The following is a 17,843-nucleotide window of genomic DNA, read 5'->3' as shown; positions in this document are numbered from 1 at the left end:
ATTTATACTTTTTGTCTATAAAGTTCTGTTTATCATCTTGATAAAAAAACTTTTCTGGTTTAGTAACTTTGAAATTAGTTACCCTCATTTTAACTTGATTTATATGTGTATGTGAACATTACCTTTATTGAGTAATTACCATAAAAAACTTTTTAACAGAAAAAGCATAATATAATTCAGTGCATTTGAATGCATTCTTCCCCCCTAAACAGGCATTTTGGAAACAGGCATTTCCAAGCTGTTTTTATTTGGGGGGGGGGTTCTTTAAAATATAATATTGAAAATTTGCTAAATATCCTAAAAAAAATCAATTGTACTACCAACTTTTTCAATTGTAAAATTCTGGACTTTAAATTATTTTTTAAGTTCAACCTTCTAAATAACTTGCTTCCTGTCAATTTGGAGATGATCTGGATTTTTCTCTTCTTGTTGCACGTTATCTAGTGCATTTCATTTGAGCAGTGGAACTTCAAAAGGTTTTGATATTTGCCATGAAGAAAAAATATATATGCATTAGTAGCTTATAAAATTTAAGGAGAAAAACCAAACATTATTATCTATTGAAAACATTCCATTTTCATGGAGTGAAATTATAATTATCCCTATGCAACATGTCAGTACTATGTTCATATTTGTATAATTGTCATCATCTTTTCAATGTTTTCCTTTTGATAGACACTCATATCTTCTTTTTCTGTTGTGTGTGTGAGAGAGTACCTGTATGTTCCCTGGCATATTGTTGTGACACGTTCCAAACATGTTCTTAAGATTCTTTCATCAAGTATATTAGAATTCTGAGTAATCAGAAAAATAACTATGGAAATACACTTACAAAGATGGTGATAGTCACACTGAAATACCTACATTTCCTTTCCGTTTAGAGTGTCCTGTACTTTTCACTGACTTCCTACATTTCTTTTCCAAGATAATATTTGCATCTCAACTGCACACGTGGCCTAACAATTGTGTCACCATAGCTGCCTTTGGTTGAGCTAAAAGCTGTGTACATATTTTAGATAAACTGTTCAGATGAAGCAGTGAAGGTCCAACACAGTGGGGGTGAACGATGATACAGTGGGATCTGGGAGATAGGAAGAAGGACAAAGAAAGTCACCTGGGAGAACCTCCTATGAATGGCTTGGCAGCAGGAATATGTGAAGAAAACACATGCTAAGGTCCCGGGGCCAAGAGATGTTCCTCAGTGCTCTAGGTATGGCATATCCAGACAACTGATTCTTTTGGAATGAACAGCATTCTATGTCTATCCTATTATGCAATGAATGAGATTGTATAGTGTAACTCACGATATTCTGGTAACTCTCTTATGTTGTCTCCTTATGGATTTTCCCTGAAAATAAATAGCATGGAATTCTTTGTAGAATTCTCTGAATGCCTAGAAGAAAGTACATAATAGCATAGCTCTGTGGATCAAACAGTTTACCATAAATTGAAGAGAGGATCCAATTTTTAATCCCTACTATGAATTTGTTCTAGATTTCTCATAGCTCTGTATCCCCGATACCTAGCACAGTAACTGTCAAGTATTTTATGTCCAAGAAGTGTGTGTCAATGGGAACGTTGACTTTGTATCCTTTATTCCTTCTTCTTTGGGACAATCTATTGATTTCCTTCAGGGGGATATATTAGAATAATTTTTTTATATAATCCCTCCAAGATTTAAGGATCAGTATGCTGATTTCAGGACCCCAGAAATGTATCTCCTCTACCTTCTGTTCCCTTTCCTTTTAGCCCTCTTCTCTAAATCCTATAGTCCTTTCAGGGCCCAGCTCTTCCTTAAAACGTAGAAGATTCCCTCAGCTCAATGACACCCTCTTTGCTCTAACTCCTAGAGGCCATCTGCTTCCTACCTTCCTCAAAGCTTGATGCTCTGCTACCCGCCCCCATGAGCTCCCTGAGAGTGTCCACTGTGCCTTGCTCCCTTTGGCAATGTCCCAGCACCTGGCTGTACCATCTGGCTATAGTAGGTGGTCAGTGAACGCACCAATGGCTCTTGTCTCTCTCCATGAGTGTTACTGAGTCAAGCAGGCACAGAACAGCCTGGAATCGTGTGACATAACTAGGATAACATTTGAAAGGGGAGGACGGTGTTCCACTTTGCTGAAACAGGAAAGAACAGTGGCATCCTGCTACTTTGTGTGGATTTGTTATGTTTTCTCTTGTGTTGCAGATATTAGTCATTGAAAACATTTTTGTCTGAAAGAAAACACTTTTAGATAAATTAGTAAATTTGTCTGAAAGACGAATTCTAAAATCTTATCATAAAGAAAATGTGTTTAGGTAATTGTCTCCATTCCCTAACCCTGAAAATCCTGATTAAATGATTTTTCTCTGAAAAGAAGAAATACTAAACTCGGAGACTGTAGAGCCCAGAACCTGGAAAGATTACTCATTTTATTTGCCAATATCCTTAATATCTATGTATCCTAAAGGGCAGAATCCTTGATTTTTAAGTCAGGAGCTTTGTCTTTTATTCGTGGTTCTTCCTCTCTCAGCAATGTTCACTGTACCCTCAGGGGACAGATATTTAACCTTTCTGACCTTCAGTGTCTATGCCTATTAAACGGGTTTGCTAATCATTCAGGAAGATGTTATGAAAATAGTTTGGAGAGAGGCAGCAAAGAGTTTTACCTTCGTAAGAGAAGATATGGGAGTATAATGGAGGTTGCTGGTCCACATGAAATTTAACATGAAGTTGGCTATGAACTACCTACGTAACCTTGGGCAACACGCTTAAGCCCCTGGGCCTTAAGGTCCTTGTCCGTAAAAGAGATGATGAGACTAGATGATTTGTATGGCTGCTGCAACTTGACAATGCTGTAGTCCAGTCCAGCATGCTATCTATGCCTGGCACCATCATGATACATCAGTTTTTATAAATGCCCTAAATTAGAGTAGTGACGGAGGATGGGACTCTGATGTCAGCAAACCAGAGAGGGGTCTGGATTTCAAATGTGAATTATATTGGGGTCTCTCTAACTTAAACCTCTGGATGTTCAAGACTGAATAGAAATGAGGACTTCTAGAAAAACATTAGGGGAATTCACCAGCGTTTTCATTAGAGATGGGGAGAGAGGAGCCAGGTTTTAATCTTGTTAGCTAAAACTAAATATGATGCATTACTTAATCAACTCTCATTACTAACATCTGATAAATAAAGTACATACAGAACTAGGATACTCAAGATTAGAAATCTTGGATGATCACAGAAATTCTTCAAAGATATCATGAAGCCTAACTTTGGGAGATGTGACGGAACATGTCTGTAAACTACCAAAAACATCAGTGGCTGCCAGCCCCCCATGAGGTAGTAGAAAGTGGGGGGCGGGAGGGTGAAAGGCAGTATGCAGGGAGTCTGAGGGGCTCCAGCAAAGACCAGAAATTCCGAGAGCTGAGGATCCAAAGCCATTATTAAAACGTGTGTAGAAGAACAGACTGTTGCCTCTGTGCTTTTATTTTCTACCACATGAGGTCATGTGCATGGTTTTAAGGTCCTCCCTAGATGTACAGGGAAAAAACATTTAGGCATTTGGAACCAGACGGTCCTGGATCAGAAGCCTGGCTCCATCATGTAATCCTGGACTAGGTTCTTAAACTTTCAGATCCCTAGTTTCCCTCACTCATAAAGTAGGGATACTATTCTCCGCCACAATAGGTTGGTGTGAGAACTAAACAAGCGCCAACTGTGTACATTTTGCATTTAGCAGACACTTAACAAATATTAGGAAACAATCAATATCCCTTTTGTGAAATCACATTTCCTATTCTTTCTCTCTTAGGGGCAGCTAACCCTTTGACTGACATGTCATTCTTTTTAACTGGATTGAAACATCCACCTATTGCAGAAGTAGCAGCCTAAAACAGAGCACACCTACAATTATCTCGGGCTTTGACAAAACCACAACTGTCTCTGGGTGTGTGAGGAACAGAGGAGAGGGTGGGGTGTCTCGCCTGAGACCTCTCTGTCTTGTCCAGATCTTATCCCAGTACTGCTCAGTCTCCTTAGTCCGTTCCTCACCGTCCCCCTCACTCTCTTCCCTACAAGTGGCTCTGTTCTTCCTTTCTCTGCTGCTTTGATGTGGCCTGAGGGCCAACTCATTCTGTCCCTTAAATATGTACCCCATACTTGTGGACACTTGTCTTAAAAGCCCTGCAACTCGGCTGCCTACCCGCAAGAGCTCCTCTGTGGATCACGCCTCCACAGTCACTGGCTCCTACTTCCCTTGTTCGAAGCACTGACTGTTATCCTGTTTCTCATCCTCTCCATCTCCTCCCTACACATCAACCTGGTCTTCCTGGCTTAGCAAAAGTTTCCTTAGATGACACTGTATTTCCTACTCCATGCTCTCTCCTTAGAAACTCTTGAGGGGAGCTACCCTGTCTCCCCTGCCCTTTTCAATTTTTATTTTTTGAACTCCCCAGGGATATTTCCTCAGCTTCTTGTCCTTTGATACTCAAATGCTTCCCTGCTAGCCATTTTCCTCATTGCTTTCTCATCCTTACCCACGGGCCATCAGATACCTGGACCACCCAGTTCCTGGAGTTCTGTCTTCTACTGTCTCCTACTGTGGTCCCACAGGATGGTGGACTCCTTCAAAGAGGGGTCTGCAGCTTTTATTGCTTCATCTCTAAATCCTGGCCCAAAGTCAGTGAACAAGAGGTGTTGGCTAAAGGAAAGCTACAGTATCATAGGAAACACAGGTGCCATCAGATGATCTTCCATCTGAGCAGTGACCTGGCATTCTCCCAGGCACATCTTGCTCACCTGTGTCCTCGCTGCTCTGGATTCCATGCTGTCTTCTTTAAGACAGAACCCCAGAGCAGCGTAGGTAAAGCTCTCCACCTTTGGGTTGCACCATCCCCGCCTCCCTTGATACAGGAGTACATAGAATGGCTGATAGAAAGCTCATGAAGCTGAACTGATCTGACCTATGGGTTCATGCTGGTCAGGAAGAGCCATGAAATCCAGGCAAGGAAGCTTAAACTCGATTATTAGGCAAAACACAAAACTGATTTAAGATATTTGAACAGGGAAGGTGGCTCTTAGAGCACTGATAGCACGGAAGTCAGGTGCAAGAAGATGACTTTGGTACTAGCAGGGCCAAGAGGCTGGCATCAGGGAGGCCAAATTACAGGCTCCTGCTGGTGGTGAAAAGACCCAGAATGATAGTTAAGAATGGGAAAAAAAAAAAAGAGAGAGAATGGCTACAAGAGAGAATTCAGAGGAAACATTTGACAGGATTTGGTTAATAACAAGACAACAGAAAAATGAGAAGAGTTAACATGTATATAGCCCGTCAGGGCAGCTCTAGCACTTTATATAAATTAACCTACTTAAACCTCCTAATTATCCCCATTTTGCAGACAACGAAACTGAAGCATAGGACCAGACTTCTAACCAGGCTTTGGATCCAAGGTATGAAAATAATTAATAATTAAAATACTACTACTAATATAGTGGATAATAGATCAAAGAAAGATGGTTTGGTGAAGGGTTAGGAGTTCCATTTCTGAATCTGAGATGACAGCCAAATGAAAATATCCAGTGGTCACGTGGAGTGGGGAGCCTTTCACTTTTGCCTGGTTCTGCCTTAAAATACACCCAGATCCACCATCCTGGAGAAACCCACTGCTGTTTTCAAATGACATTCTGCTTTTTTTCCCCTTTCCTATTGGCAGGGCCAGTTGCATGGGTTGCACAGAAGGGTCTTGTGCTTGGTAGAATGCTCTGCTGTGGCCATCGTAATAACTTTTGAGCAAGGTGCCTACATTTTCATTTGGGCTGGGCCTGCAAATTTTGTAGAGGGCCTGCCTTTCTGCTGGAACATCTGGGATGGACATTTCAGATGTGGGCATTCACTTCACAGTTCAGGCCTCCTTCTGAGCAGTGACCTGGCATCTTCAAGGGATGTCTGCTCCTTTCACTGCTTCGGTGAAACTGTTCTTTCCCACATCGTCATTGATGCAGTCAGTGCCAGTTTTTTCTTAGTTGTTAGGCTCTGCACTTCTTACACTGGTTTTTCATGTTTCCTCGAAATTCTCTCCTGTCTTAGAAGTCAAGACCCATGACTTCTGCCACTTCTTGATTTGATGTTCTTTTGTTTTCCACTGCCAGCTTTTCCTATGGGTCCTGCCCCATACCTGGAGGTATCTTCTACGACTCAACAATCAGCAGCTGAACTGCTCTTCTGCAAGTTTACTTACTCCCATTTAACCTATCAGAACGCCCCTTGTGGTATGCATATAAAAATGGATTTCTATCATCCCTGTAGTAGTCACTGCCTGGACCCTAACCACAAACCCGACCTGATTCACTCTCCTTTTCTGTACCTGTTCTGAATTTTTCCACCTGTTGACTTCGTAACTCCTCAAATTTATGGCCTCTTCTTACTCTGTTGGTCTTCACCTTTGACTTCTCTACTCAACCACCAGTCTGTCGTAGGGTGTTCCCCCATTCCAACTGTTTTAGGCCACACTGGGAAATTCTTGGCTTAATCAAGCCCCGTGCCCTGGCCTTTCATCTTGACAGGGTGCTAGAAGCCGATGCTCCTACCAAGTCTGTCTCAGCTCTGTTGGTGTCCTCTCCCCTCCCTCTGCGCATCTGACCCCGAAGCTGAACCAGCCTGACATTGAACTTTGCATCTCAGAGCCACCCCACCTATCCTGCTCCTGCCCATGTGTTTGCCCAATAACCAACTTTCTTGAGAGCCCATTCCTTCTCGGCAGTGCTACTATACTTCCCTAGTCCATTCTCTATCTTGGTTTCCCAAAGATTATTTCCTATTTTCTGTCTTCTCAGATCTCCAGCACTTTCTTCCCATGCTCATTGTCATGATGCCCTTACTTTTTATTTCACAGAGAAAATAGAAGAAATCAAGGGAGAAATCCCATACACTTGCATGCATGCTTACCCTTTTTGAACTGCTTTCTTCACTGTCTCCAGGACCCCACTCTCTTGCTTCTTTTCTTCCCTCATGGCCACTCCTATTCACTCTCCTTGTTGGTCGTTTTTCCTCTTCCCAACCTCTAGGTCGGTGTGTGTCAGGGTGTTCAGGCTGCTATAACAAAAATACCATAGATTGGGTGGCTTAAGCAACAAATATTTATTTCTCATAGTTCTAGAGGCTGGGAAGTGCAAGATCAGGGTGCCACCATGGTTGGGTTCTTGGTGAAGACCCTCCTCCTGGTTTATAGACAGTCATTTTTTGGTTGTCTCCTCACATGGCAGAGAGCAGAGAGAGAAGCATTTTTCTTTCTCATTTCTCTTCTCAGAACAGTACTAATCCCTTCATGAGGGCTTAATCCCTTATGATTTAATTACCTCCCAGAGACCCCATCTCCAAACACCATCACATTGGGGATTAGCGTTACAATGTATCAACTGGGGGAGAACACAAACAGGGAGTCCATAATTATGTTCTGAGGATTAATCCTTACACCTCCTTTCCCTGCTCTTCACTCTCACACTCTGAGTAACCTCATCTAGTGCCATGAATTTAAATATCATTTGCATACTGATCCTCCAAGATTTACACCTTCATTCAGATATCCTTTTTGAATTCCAGACATATATATATCTCCAACTGCCTTCGTGATGTTTGATGCATGCACAGATGTCTAATAGGCATCTCAAATTTAACACATCCAAAACTGAACTCTTCATTTTCCTCCCCAAACCTACTTCTCCCACAGTTTTTTCCACCTTAGTAAATAAAATCTGCATTCGTCTCGTTGCTTAGTCCAAAATCTAGCAACCCAGCATGACTCCGTTGTGTTATTCATGCCCTATAGGCACTCCATCAGTAAATCCTGCCAGCCCTACAGTCACTCTCCAACCACTAGAGCAGCCATCATCATCTGTCACCTGGTTTCTTGCAATAGCCTCCTAACTCGTCTTCCTGCTTCTAGCCTCGCCCCTCTGCCTTCTCCACACAGCAGTCAATGTGATGCTTTTTAAAACTGAAGTTAGATCATACCATTCCTGTTCAGCGTCAAGACCCTCCAGCGTCATCCCGTTTCTCTCAGAGTGAAATCTAAGTCCCTTCCACGGTTCACAAGCCTTACATAGGCTTGCCCTACTTCAGCACTGTGCTGATTCTTCTCATCTCTCTCCCTCTTGCTTCTTCTGCTGCAACCACACTGACCTCCTTGCCGTTCCTCAAACCCACCAAGCACGTTCACGCCTCTGAGCCTTTGCACTTGCTGTTCCCTCTGGATGAAATGCTCTTCACCCACACGTCGGCATGGCTGTCTGCCTCACTTCCTTCAGGTCTCACTCAAAAGACATCAGAGGTACCTTCTCTGACTACGCTGCATGAATTGCATCCACTCCAGTCTCTCTCTATCCATCTTACTTCACTTTATCATTCTTTCTTAGAACTTACCATCATCTGACACATTATAGGTTTATTTGTTTATTTGTTTTGTATCGGTCTCCACCCTACCTGCCAGAATGTAATCTACAGAAGAGCTTTGTTTTGTATGCTCCTGTATCATTAAAATAGTCACGTGGCACAGAGTGGGTACTGAATAAATATTTGCTGAATGAATAAACGAACTTTCCTCCTATTACCCAGGCTTACAGCTAGTCAGTCCTTGTCTGGGTTTATTAATTAAGTTTACTTATTAAGAATAACTGTCTATAATATATACGTTAGGGCAAGCCTCCTAAATTTAGGTATTTTATATCCAGCCAATATTCTGCTAGGGGACTTCAGCTGGGATTGTTCACAAAGGTGTCACTTAAGGATAATTTGATTCATGCACCATAGATTAAATTACATCTAAAATGACTATGACTATAAAGTCAGGATATTCAATTGATTGGAATTATCTCTTACACTGGAGTGTGTGTGTAACAAACGTAAGTTTTGTTTAAAATATTTGTCTTTCCTCACATGAAGAGTGGGAAGCAGTTTGGAAACCAGAAATGTCCAGATTCACGTCTCAATCCAACACACTTCTTTCCTACCATCTTATTACTGCAGGTTCTTGCATGCCTGATGAGCGTCAGCCATGGGGAGCACAGTGCCTCAGAGTAGGGGCAATGGAGCTCGGCTATGTTGGCTCAAATCTAAGCTCTGCCGCCCGTTAGCTCTGTGTCCTTGAATGGGTTACTTAACCTCTCTGAGTTTCTTTTTCTAGGTTAAGACTCTGCCTCTGGGGTTGTCCTGCGGATTTAATGAGTTAATTCATGTAAAGCACTTAGAGGACTGGTGCAAAGAAAGTGCATGTTAGCTATGATTGTTACTAATATTCCTCCTGATGAAACAGCTGTCACTTCTTAGAGTTTTACTGTCCTTGTTCCTGGGCACCTGGCCCAGGATTTACTCCACAGTACTCTGTGTCCAACTGGTACAGCCACCACACCCTTGGAGCCCTTGCTGCTAGTGTTATACGCTCAGTCTTTTTCCTTCCTTTCCTCTTTCCTCCCTTCCTTCCTTCCTCCCTCCGTCCTCTCCCCTCCCCTCTTCTCCCCTCCCCTCCCTTTCCTTTCCTTTCTCCTTCTCATAAATTCTGCCTTTCCTTACTTTCTCCTCTACTTCCTCTCTCATGCACTGCCCGGTCCGTTCTGCATTAGCTCTCTCTTTCCTCTCCTCCATTCTTCCACTGTTTCTCTCTGCTCTCATTCACAGAGTAAGAGTTCTAGAAGGAAAGGATCTGTCATGTCACCAGGAAGAGTTCCCAAAAGCAAATCTTTCAGAGCACTCACTTCCTGGGTAGAATTTTGCTCTTTCCGGCAGCACCTGCTTTAGAGATCAGAGGGACTGTTTGCTGCTCAGGTTAATCAGAAATGCCATCTCAGCACTTCTAACCCATGCGTGGGTTACGCCAGCAGCACCCAGTGCTTTACAAAACACTGACTTGTCTTATCAACAATCACGGGCTAACCGTAAAATCGACCATAACCAATTGTATTGCTTGCTGCCCCTAGGAGACATCAATGAAATAATGTGGTTGTTTTGGTGCCTAATAAAGTTCAATTCCAGTGATGGTGAGAACGTAGGAAGGAATGAAAGACATGTTCAGTGGAAACGTTTTTTTTTTCCTTTCTCCTATTAGATTAGGAACTCCGTGAGTGAAGGGACTGTGCCTGCTGTATTTTCAGTGTATATGATTAGTGGCCAGCTTAGTGCCTTACTCAGAATATGCGTTCAGTAAATAAACATTCCCTGAATTTTTACTTCTCAAGAATTAGACAAATGTGGTAAAAAATTCTGAGTACACAAAGACGACAAGAAGAAAACCATGAATAAGGACAGTGCTTCATGGGGTTGTCATGCAGGTAGGTTAGTAAAACAAAAACGTCTAAGCACTAATTGTCACACCACTAAAAACATTATCACAATTCTCTACAGTTCTATGAATTTTTATAGCACTCTTTTGGCAATTACTACTAAAACTTATAGTGATATGGAAATATATCTTATTTCTATTACTTATTATTTATTACTCTACTACTTGGGGAACTAGTTTCTACTGTTGTACCATACACATCATGTACCTTCAGTACCCGTTTGCTGAGTAAATGAATGAATGATTAAATGGATGAAGTTATACTTCCATTCATTCAGAATGTTTGAAAAGGTTTCACATAATTGGATGGTCTTACTAGGCAAAAGTTACTACCTATATAATCTATATGGATTGATATTAGAACATAACATTAAAAGGTCAAAATTATATTAAACATAATGTTATCTTTTATGACTAAAAAGGCACTTCAAGATCTTTAAGTTACAAAATTAAAAGAAACAAACTAGGCACCCCAAAACATAACTTAATCTTTTCTTGGTCTACCAGTATTTTACCAAGCCTTTAAAGTAAATCTGCTCTTTCAAGTTGTTTAGTTGTATGGATTCTGAATAAAAAGCAATTTTTATATTCTGGTTGGAAAGGTTTAAAGAGACTAAATTACCTGAGAAAGACAACATAACACTAAAACAAAGTGATAAAAATTATTGTACTTTAATTTTTCTTTAATACATTTGTATCTCATCATATTACATTTCTAGACCAAAATGGTTTGTATATCTCTCTTGCTTGAGCAGGAGGAAATCATTATAATGAAGAGAGTTATTGAAAATGGTCCATGTTGTGTAATTCCCAGGATAAATGGGCTGAGTAGCAAATATTTCTGTTGTGAACTGTTTTATACTGAAATGTGCATTATTAAACCCATTTGTTGAACACATTGAAAGATCGAATATCTTCCTAACCTGACACTGGAGAATGTTTATTTGCTATTCCTCTCCTTCCTCTGCTCAGATATTGTTAGATATTGTTTCTGGGTTTTCTGGAATCCATCCATATTAGAGGGAAAAAATCACAGATGAAGAAACCAGAAAAACAGAATTTACAATTTATAAACATATTTTAAGCAAGATCATAAGAAATTTAAAATAGTATACATAATAGAAACAGCATGTGGGAAAGCATGTAGAACAATGGTGGGTGGTGGGTGACTATTTTTTACACTATCATAAAGATCCTACATGCCTGAAGAACACAAAAAAACAGCAGTCATCGGGCTATAAGACTTTGAATGCAGCAAAAGAATGCTAGTGATCAGGATGGTTTGGGGGTGATGTTATGCCCCTTTGATTTTACAAGTATGTTAGTTTATGTATACTGTGTATTTAAGTAATATACCTTTAACTATTACCCTTTAAAACACAATAAATTGTTTTTATTTCATTTAGAGCAATTATATGTGGGTCCAATTCCATGTTCCAATTACTTCCGAAAAAAGCCTCTGTTGAAAAATCAATGGAACCCCCAAAGACTTAGGGTTGGAGTTCATAGCAGCCAGAGTGGAGGGAGCAGAAAGCAGTCTTCCACTCTGATGATCCTTTTCTTTCTACTTTAGTAACATCACTTATATAGAGTTGAATTGGAAGTAGGACATCTAGGTGTAGATTCATTTATTTACTCATTGAATCAATCCATATCTATTAAGTGCCTACCGTGTGCCAGCTCGGTACTAAGTACAAGGATGTCAGAAGTTGTTAATGTGGCATTGGCGAGATCTTAAGGTCAAAAATCTAGAATTGTGAGTCAGATAAATGATAGTAAAAAAGTGTCTTTGAAGCAGATGGGAATTGAGGGAAGTTAAGTGGAGAGACAAGTGATGTTGAGGAGGTGTGGAAGGGATATGTGTTATATTTGATTCTTCAGGAAGTCTTTGCCATGAAAGATACAGGTTTTGAGGTACATAGGTGAGAATTATGTGCATAGAATTGCTGGGGGAATATTCCCAGCAATGAGTCAGGGGATTTTTGTTGGCATTCCTGGCACTGTGGAAGCAAGCATGAGTGTGTTATGCAAGAGAATTCCCAGGTTTTCTCCAGCAATGTTCTTGGGCACAAACAGAAAAATTGGACAGTGTGCCTGGTGTGGGTTTGCCCACTCACAGGGTGGGTCACAAGAACATGACGGGAGCCTTGTTGTTAGGGAAGGCAATAATAGGGGCTGAGTAGAGGGTTCCTGGGTAGGTCAAACTGTGAAGGATTTAGTGTTCATTGAACTTGGTGAGCAGAAAGCAAGGAGGGGCATTGGAAGGGGCAGGGGTGCAGCGGTAGATATGGGGTTGTCTATGAAAAACAAACATTCCAAGTTACCTCTAGTGGTTAAATTCAGGGAGTGATCTTACTGGTGCATGGCTGAAGTAGGGTGCAGTTGGAAGACTGCAGTGAATAAACAAGATCATGGGACTCTATAGTTGAGGAGACTGATGGAGCTCTAGCATGAATTCTGAAGATGCCAGAAGTGATGATGAGGTCTTAGGATGTGGAGGAAAATCATTAGCCAGGTGCTGTGTTCATCTAGGAAGGTGGAAGTGGGTCTCACAGGAATTCAGTAAACAATATCTGTGGTGCCTTTAAGATGGTGGAAGAGAGAACTGATGTCAATTTTAAATGAGGAGGAAAAAGAAGTGGACAGTTGAGTAGTCCAAAAGTTCAAAGTCTGGGCTTGTAATTTACTGGAGGAAAAAACCCCAAGGGGGCCAGAACTTGTTTTGAAGACACCCATATACTATATATAATCAGACAACCACATTTTTTCTAGATTCATTCAAATAAATGCTAATTTGTTGTTGTTGATTTGTTTATTCATCACTGTAGATACTGTCTCTGGTAAGAAAAAGATGTTATTTTGTATTTTTCCTTGAGTTCTTTCTGACACTGCTTTTGTAATATTTCTTCAGAGGCTCCCAGCTTTAAAAATGTCAAATAGTGGGAGGATACACTTTCCCAAATACCAGATACCCTAGGCTTTTTACATACATCAAGAATGAGATCCAGTTGGTGGAACCACTAAACTAAAGAGCATGTTATTTTTTCAAAGTAATCCTCTGTATCTAAAAGAAAAACACTGTATTGTTCCTATTTTTTTTCCTCCCTAAATGCCATAATGTATTTAATCTTCCTCACATAATCATAGTCTTGGACTAGTTTTTGAAACCACCATTATATTAAGTATGTAAAATACAACTGATGTGATTATTGAAATGTGTACCTTTTGCATTAGAACAGAGAACACGAAGTTTCCTGACATATGAATAGTGGTCTGATAACTTTACAGTCACGCTAGTATATTTGTAGATATTCTGATTATTGCAAAGCCAATTTTTTGCATGGATGCTTCCCTAATTTATTGACAAAGCATAGCAAATGCTATTTAAATCATAAGAAAATCCGAGGAAATTCTTTAGTAGGGGCAGTATATGGTTGACGTTGACCAACACCTGTCCTTTACAGTTAAGTGCTAAAAGGCAGGTGTTCTTACATTTATTGTGCTTCTGTTGGGCTTTTCATCACTACTGTAACACTTATCTGAAAATGTTGATAAGTCAAAAGATTTCATAGCGACCATTACTGTTTGTGCCTTATCACTCAAAGCAAACAAACCCTACTCATTCATTGGGATGAATGTATTACTTTTCAATCCTTACTTAAGTAAATCAAGTCCATGGAATTCCAAAGTAAGATAGTACCACCTTCCTACTTTCCTTCCTGCAGTGTTAATTCTCTTTTGGAAGACGGTCATCTTGCCTGCTGGACCCTTCTCTTAGTCTGGTTCTGTTTGATATGACATCAAAGGGCTTTCATCTTCTGTATCAATTAGGCTGGCTGTCTTGTCTCAATGAGATTAAGTAGCCTCTGGAGACCAGTGACACCACAGCTGCAGTAGATGAGCTGATGATTAACATGCAATTTGGTTGTCCTAATTCTTTCTAAATGATAGTTTGTCTAGTCTGATGTCTTTCTTTATGATTGTGTCTGTGGCTCATTTGTTCAGGGCGACCATGCAGCACACACCAGACCTGATAATCAGTGATGTGAGTTTCTGAAAAGGCTGGTGAGACACATCAATTCTCTCCTAAGCTTAACATATTTCTCATACTAAGGAAAGGTCCAGAATTTTTGTTTGTTTCTTTCTTTGATCTTTTTGTTACAATATGAAGTACCAGAATATTTAACTCCAAACAAATTCTAAGTCCTATACCCAGAATTTACCCCAAAGTTGCTTAAAGGAAGCGTTATCAAAAGGACTTGCTAAGCCCCAGGCAAAGCGACGTAAGCCTGGTGTGAGTTCTGCTACATGTAGACTTCTGTATCTGGAGGTTTATAGTCTGACTGTTCCACAGTCCTATTTAGCCATTTCTTTTGAGATAAGACTTGACTTCTTTCACTGAAGAAAGTGAAGCACTGGTTTTAAAGGAGTAAACAAGACACTGGTAGGTACTAACAACATTCTCTCTCAGTATATTCATTCTCACTTCACTTTCAGAGATTTCCTAGCCAGCTGCTTCTTCAAGAAAAAAGACGTCATCAGGCAGAAACTCACTGAGTTTGTCTTCCTCACCATCTTCAGGCTTCTCTAGGCTTACACTGATTCTTTCCTTCTTCCTTTTTATCCCAGAAGAAAAATTGCTACCTCTTTCTAAGGCTCATTTTTCAATCTGTGCCCCAAAGACCTGGCTTCCTCAGTATCCCCCCTCCTCTCATGTCTTGACCCCTCCTTTCTCTTCTGGGTACACATGTGCTCAAGACTCCACCAGACGTTAGAGAAATAAAAAAACAGCGACAAAAACAACCACTCTTTCTTTAGCTCAACTTCCTTTTTTTTCTGGGCTGATGCCTTAACATTTCACCTTTTCTTTATCATCAAATTCTTAAGAAAGACTACATGACTTATTCTATTCACTGGATCCTATTCTCTTTTTAACCCACTATTATCTGATTTCTGCCCCCACCCTGCTGCTCTCGCGAATCAAGGAACACTGTTCAATTCTCCTCTGACTCGCCTCTCTTTTCCATTTGCCACTGATGATTAGCCTCTCCGACAGGAAAGCATCTTCTCTTCTGAGTTCTGTCTCATTTCCTTCTCTCGGTCCCCCTCATATATCCTTCTAAATGTTCTGCCTCTTGTTTTCTGTCCCTCCGTCCATCCTTTAGAAGACGGGGTTCCCTGAGGTTTCTTTCTCATCCTTCTCTCCTCCCCTGCTCCTCTTCCTCCTCAGCCCTAGGCAATCTCGCGCACTGGACTGACATTTCCGACAGCCACAAACCTGCATCTCCAACTACTCATAGGAATTCTCCTTGAGGTACCTCAAAATTCAACACACAGGAAAGAATTGACATGCCCCGCCTCTCCTCCATGGATCGCTCACACATATTTCTTTTCCATTCTCCCTAGCTCAGTCAGGACCTCAACATCCTCTCAGATGCCCTGGAGGGAACTGTGACCCTCTATCTTATCTCCTCACTTCCTCTCAGTTCTACCTCCTGAGAAACCTTCTGTGCCCCTTCATTCTTCATTCCATTGCTTCAGTCTAGATTAGAGCTCATCACCTCACACCTGGAAGGCTGCATCTAGGCTTTTCCTTTGTCATATTTCTATAGCTACATCTGATCCTGTCACTACCAGGATTAAAGACTTCCTTCAATTTCCAGCTGCCTAGAGAATGTATTTTAGTCCAGACTCCTTAGTGTGGCACGTGATCCCCTTCAGAATATGATCAAGTCTAGTTTTCTAATTACCCTCTGGTCGCCCACCCCCATATGCCTTTCCACACCCCAGAATGTTCCCTATCTGTGCCTTCATAGCCAGGATCAAGGTAATCCTTTTCCCTGAAGTGCTCCTGCTGGCCTGTCTTCCCTGCCAGACTACCAGCTCCTCCAAAGCTATGTTCACTTCTCCCCCATGGCAAGGATGCTCTCCAAGTTCCGACTCTGTCTTCGAGGTGAAACAGAAAGGCTTAGCTGCCTGCCTCAGGAAGCATTAGTAGTCCTCTGTCACCACTCCTACAATTTTCTATTCATGCTCTCTATTACAGCACTTATTATAGTGATGCTATATGTTTACTTTTCCATTTCCTCCCACTGGACTGAGTATCTCAAGAGCAGGGAACCTCGCCTCATTCATTGTCATTGCCACCCAAGTACTTAGCACAGTGCCCAGAACACTGTAGGTACCAAATAAACGTTTGTTAAATAAACTGCCACCCCCCTAAGCCTTTATTATTTGTATTATTTTTAGATGCCAAATGGTGCTTTTGTTTTGAACAGCTATATAGGATACACTTTATTAAGTGCTTATTAATTTACTATGAACATTTCACCAACAATGATCACCACCTGCACAGAAAACTGAAAAATCTCATTTGTTAGAGAAGGATCATACTAAGTTAGTAGAAAACAATCCTGATTTGTGGGAAACTGAGCCTGAGAGAGTGCTGAATGAAAAGGAAAGGAGTGAACACATAAAGTGATATACAATGCTTGCTCATGGCACTGGAATGCCAATAAATGTGTAACATCCCACACCCTGGAGGGGTTTTTTTTTCTTCTTTTTCCTTCCCCCGCCCCCCATCTATTGGAAAAGAGAAACTCAAAAAGAAGGTAACTGAAGTTACTTAAATTTATGCTAAAAACCAAGATTAAAAACTACACTGAAAATCCCCTTGGTCCCAAGAACCATAGTGTTTCTATAGACTGTCTTTCTACTGGTGTTTTCCTCATAATCACCAAATTATGGGACAGAAGAAAACGTGATTATATTTAAAATCAGCTGAGGTGGGCAAGCTGGGGAAAAGTTATGGGGGAAGCGAAGATCAGAAGAATCGGCTCTTTTCTTTTCCCTGGGTTCCTCTACTCTTGTAGATTTGCACAGATAATGCACATTCCCTGTATAAAAATCAGTCAACAGGGACAAGCTCCCTGGTCTATAAATTGGAATACTGATCTAAGTGAGCCTGGTTTCAGAGTTCCTATTTTCTATGAGCTAACAAAGTGTGAGTTATTTTGTGAACTCTTCATTACCTGTATAGTTCAGGTACTTTAAATCATTAGTAATTATATTGAATAACTCCACATTTTCTTTTAGCATGGTGAATCCCCTCAAAATAAGGCTGTTTCGGGAGATCAGCTCGGTGCTTTGTGACCACCTAGAGGGGTGGGATAGGGAGGGTGGGAGGGAGACGCAAGAGGGAGGAGATATGGGAACATATGTGTATGTATAGCTGATTCACTTTGTTATAAAGCAGAAACTAACACACCATTGTAAAACAATTATATTCCAATAAAGATGTTAAAAAATAAATAAATAAATAAATAAAATAAGGCTGTTTCAGTCAACCCAATATAGCTACTATCACTGTATTTTTCCCTTTTATTTTTTCTTTCTTTCTTTTTTCCCCCTTGAGTCATGTTGTGCTGTGTTGTGTTATGGGTATTTCCCAATATTACCAACCCAGGTACATCCATTTTCACTTAGCCCATATCCTGCTTCCTACACTCTTCTAAGCTTTATTTATGAAT

The sequence above is a fragment of the Mesoplodon densirostris genome, chromosome 9 (genome assembly GCF_025265405.1).
Source record: "Mesoplodon densirostris isolate mMesDen1 chromosome 9, mMesDen1 primary haplotype, whole genome shotgun sequence".
Lineage (NCBI taxonomy): Eukaryota > Metazoa > Chordata > Mammalia > Artiodactyla > Ziphiidae > Mesoplodon > Mesoplodon densirostris.
The sequence above is the reverse complement of the archived record's forward strand: the minus strand, read 5'-3'. Positions refer to the sequence as shown.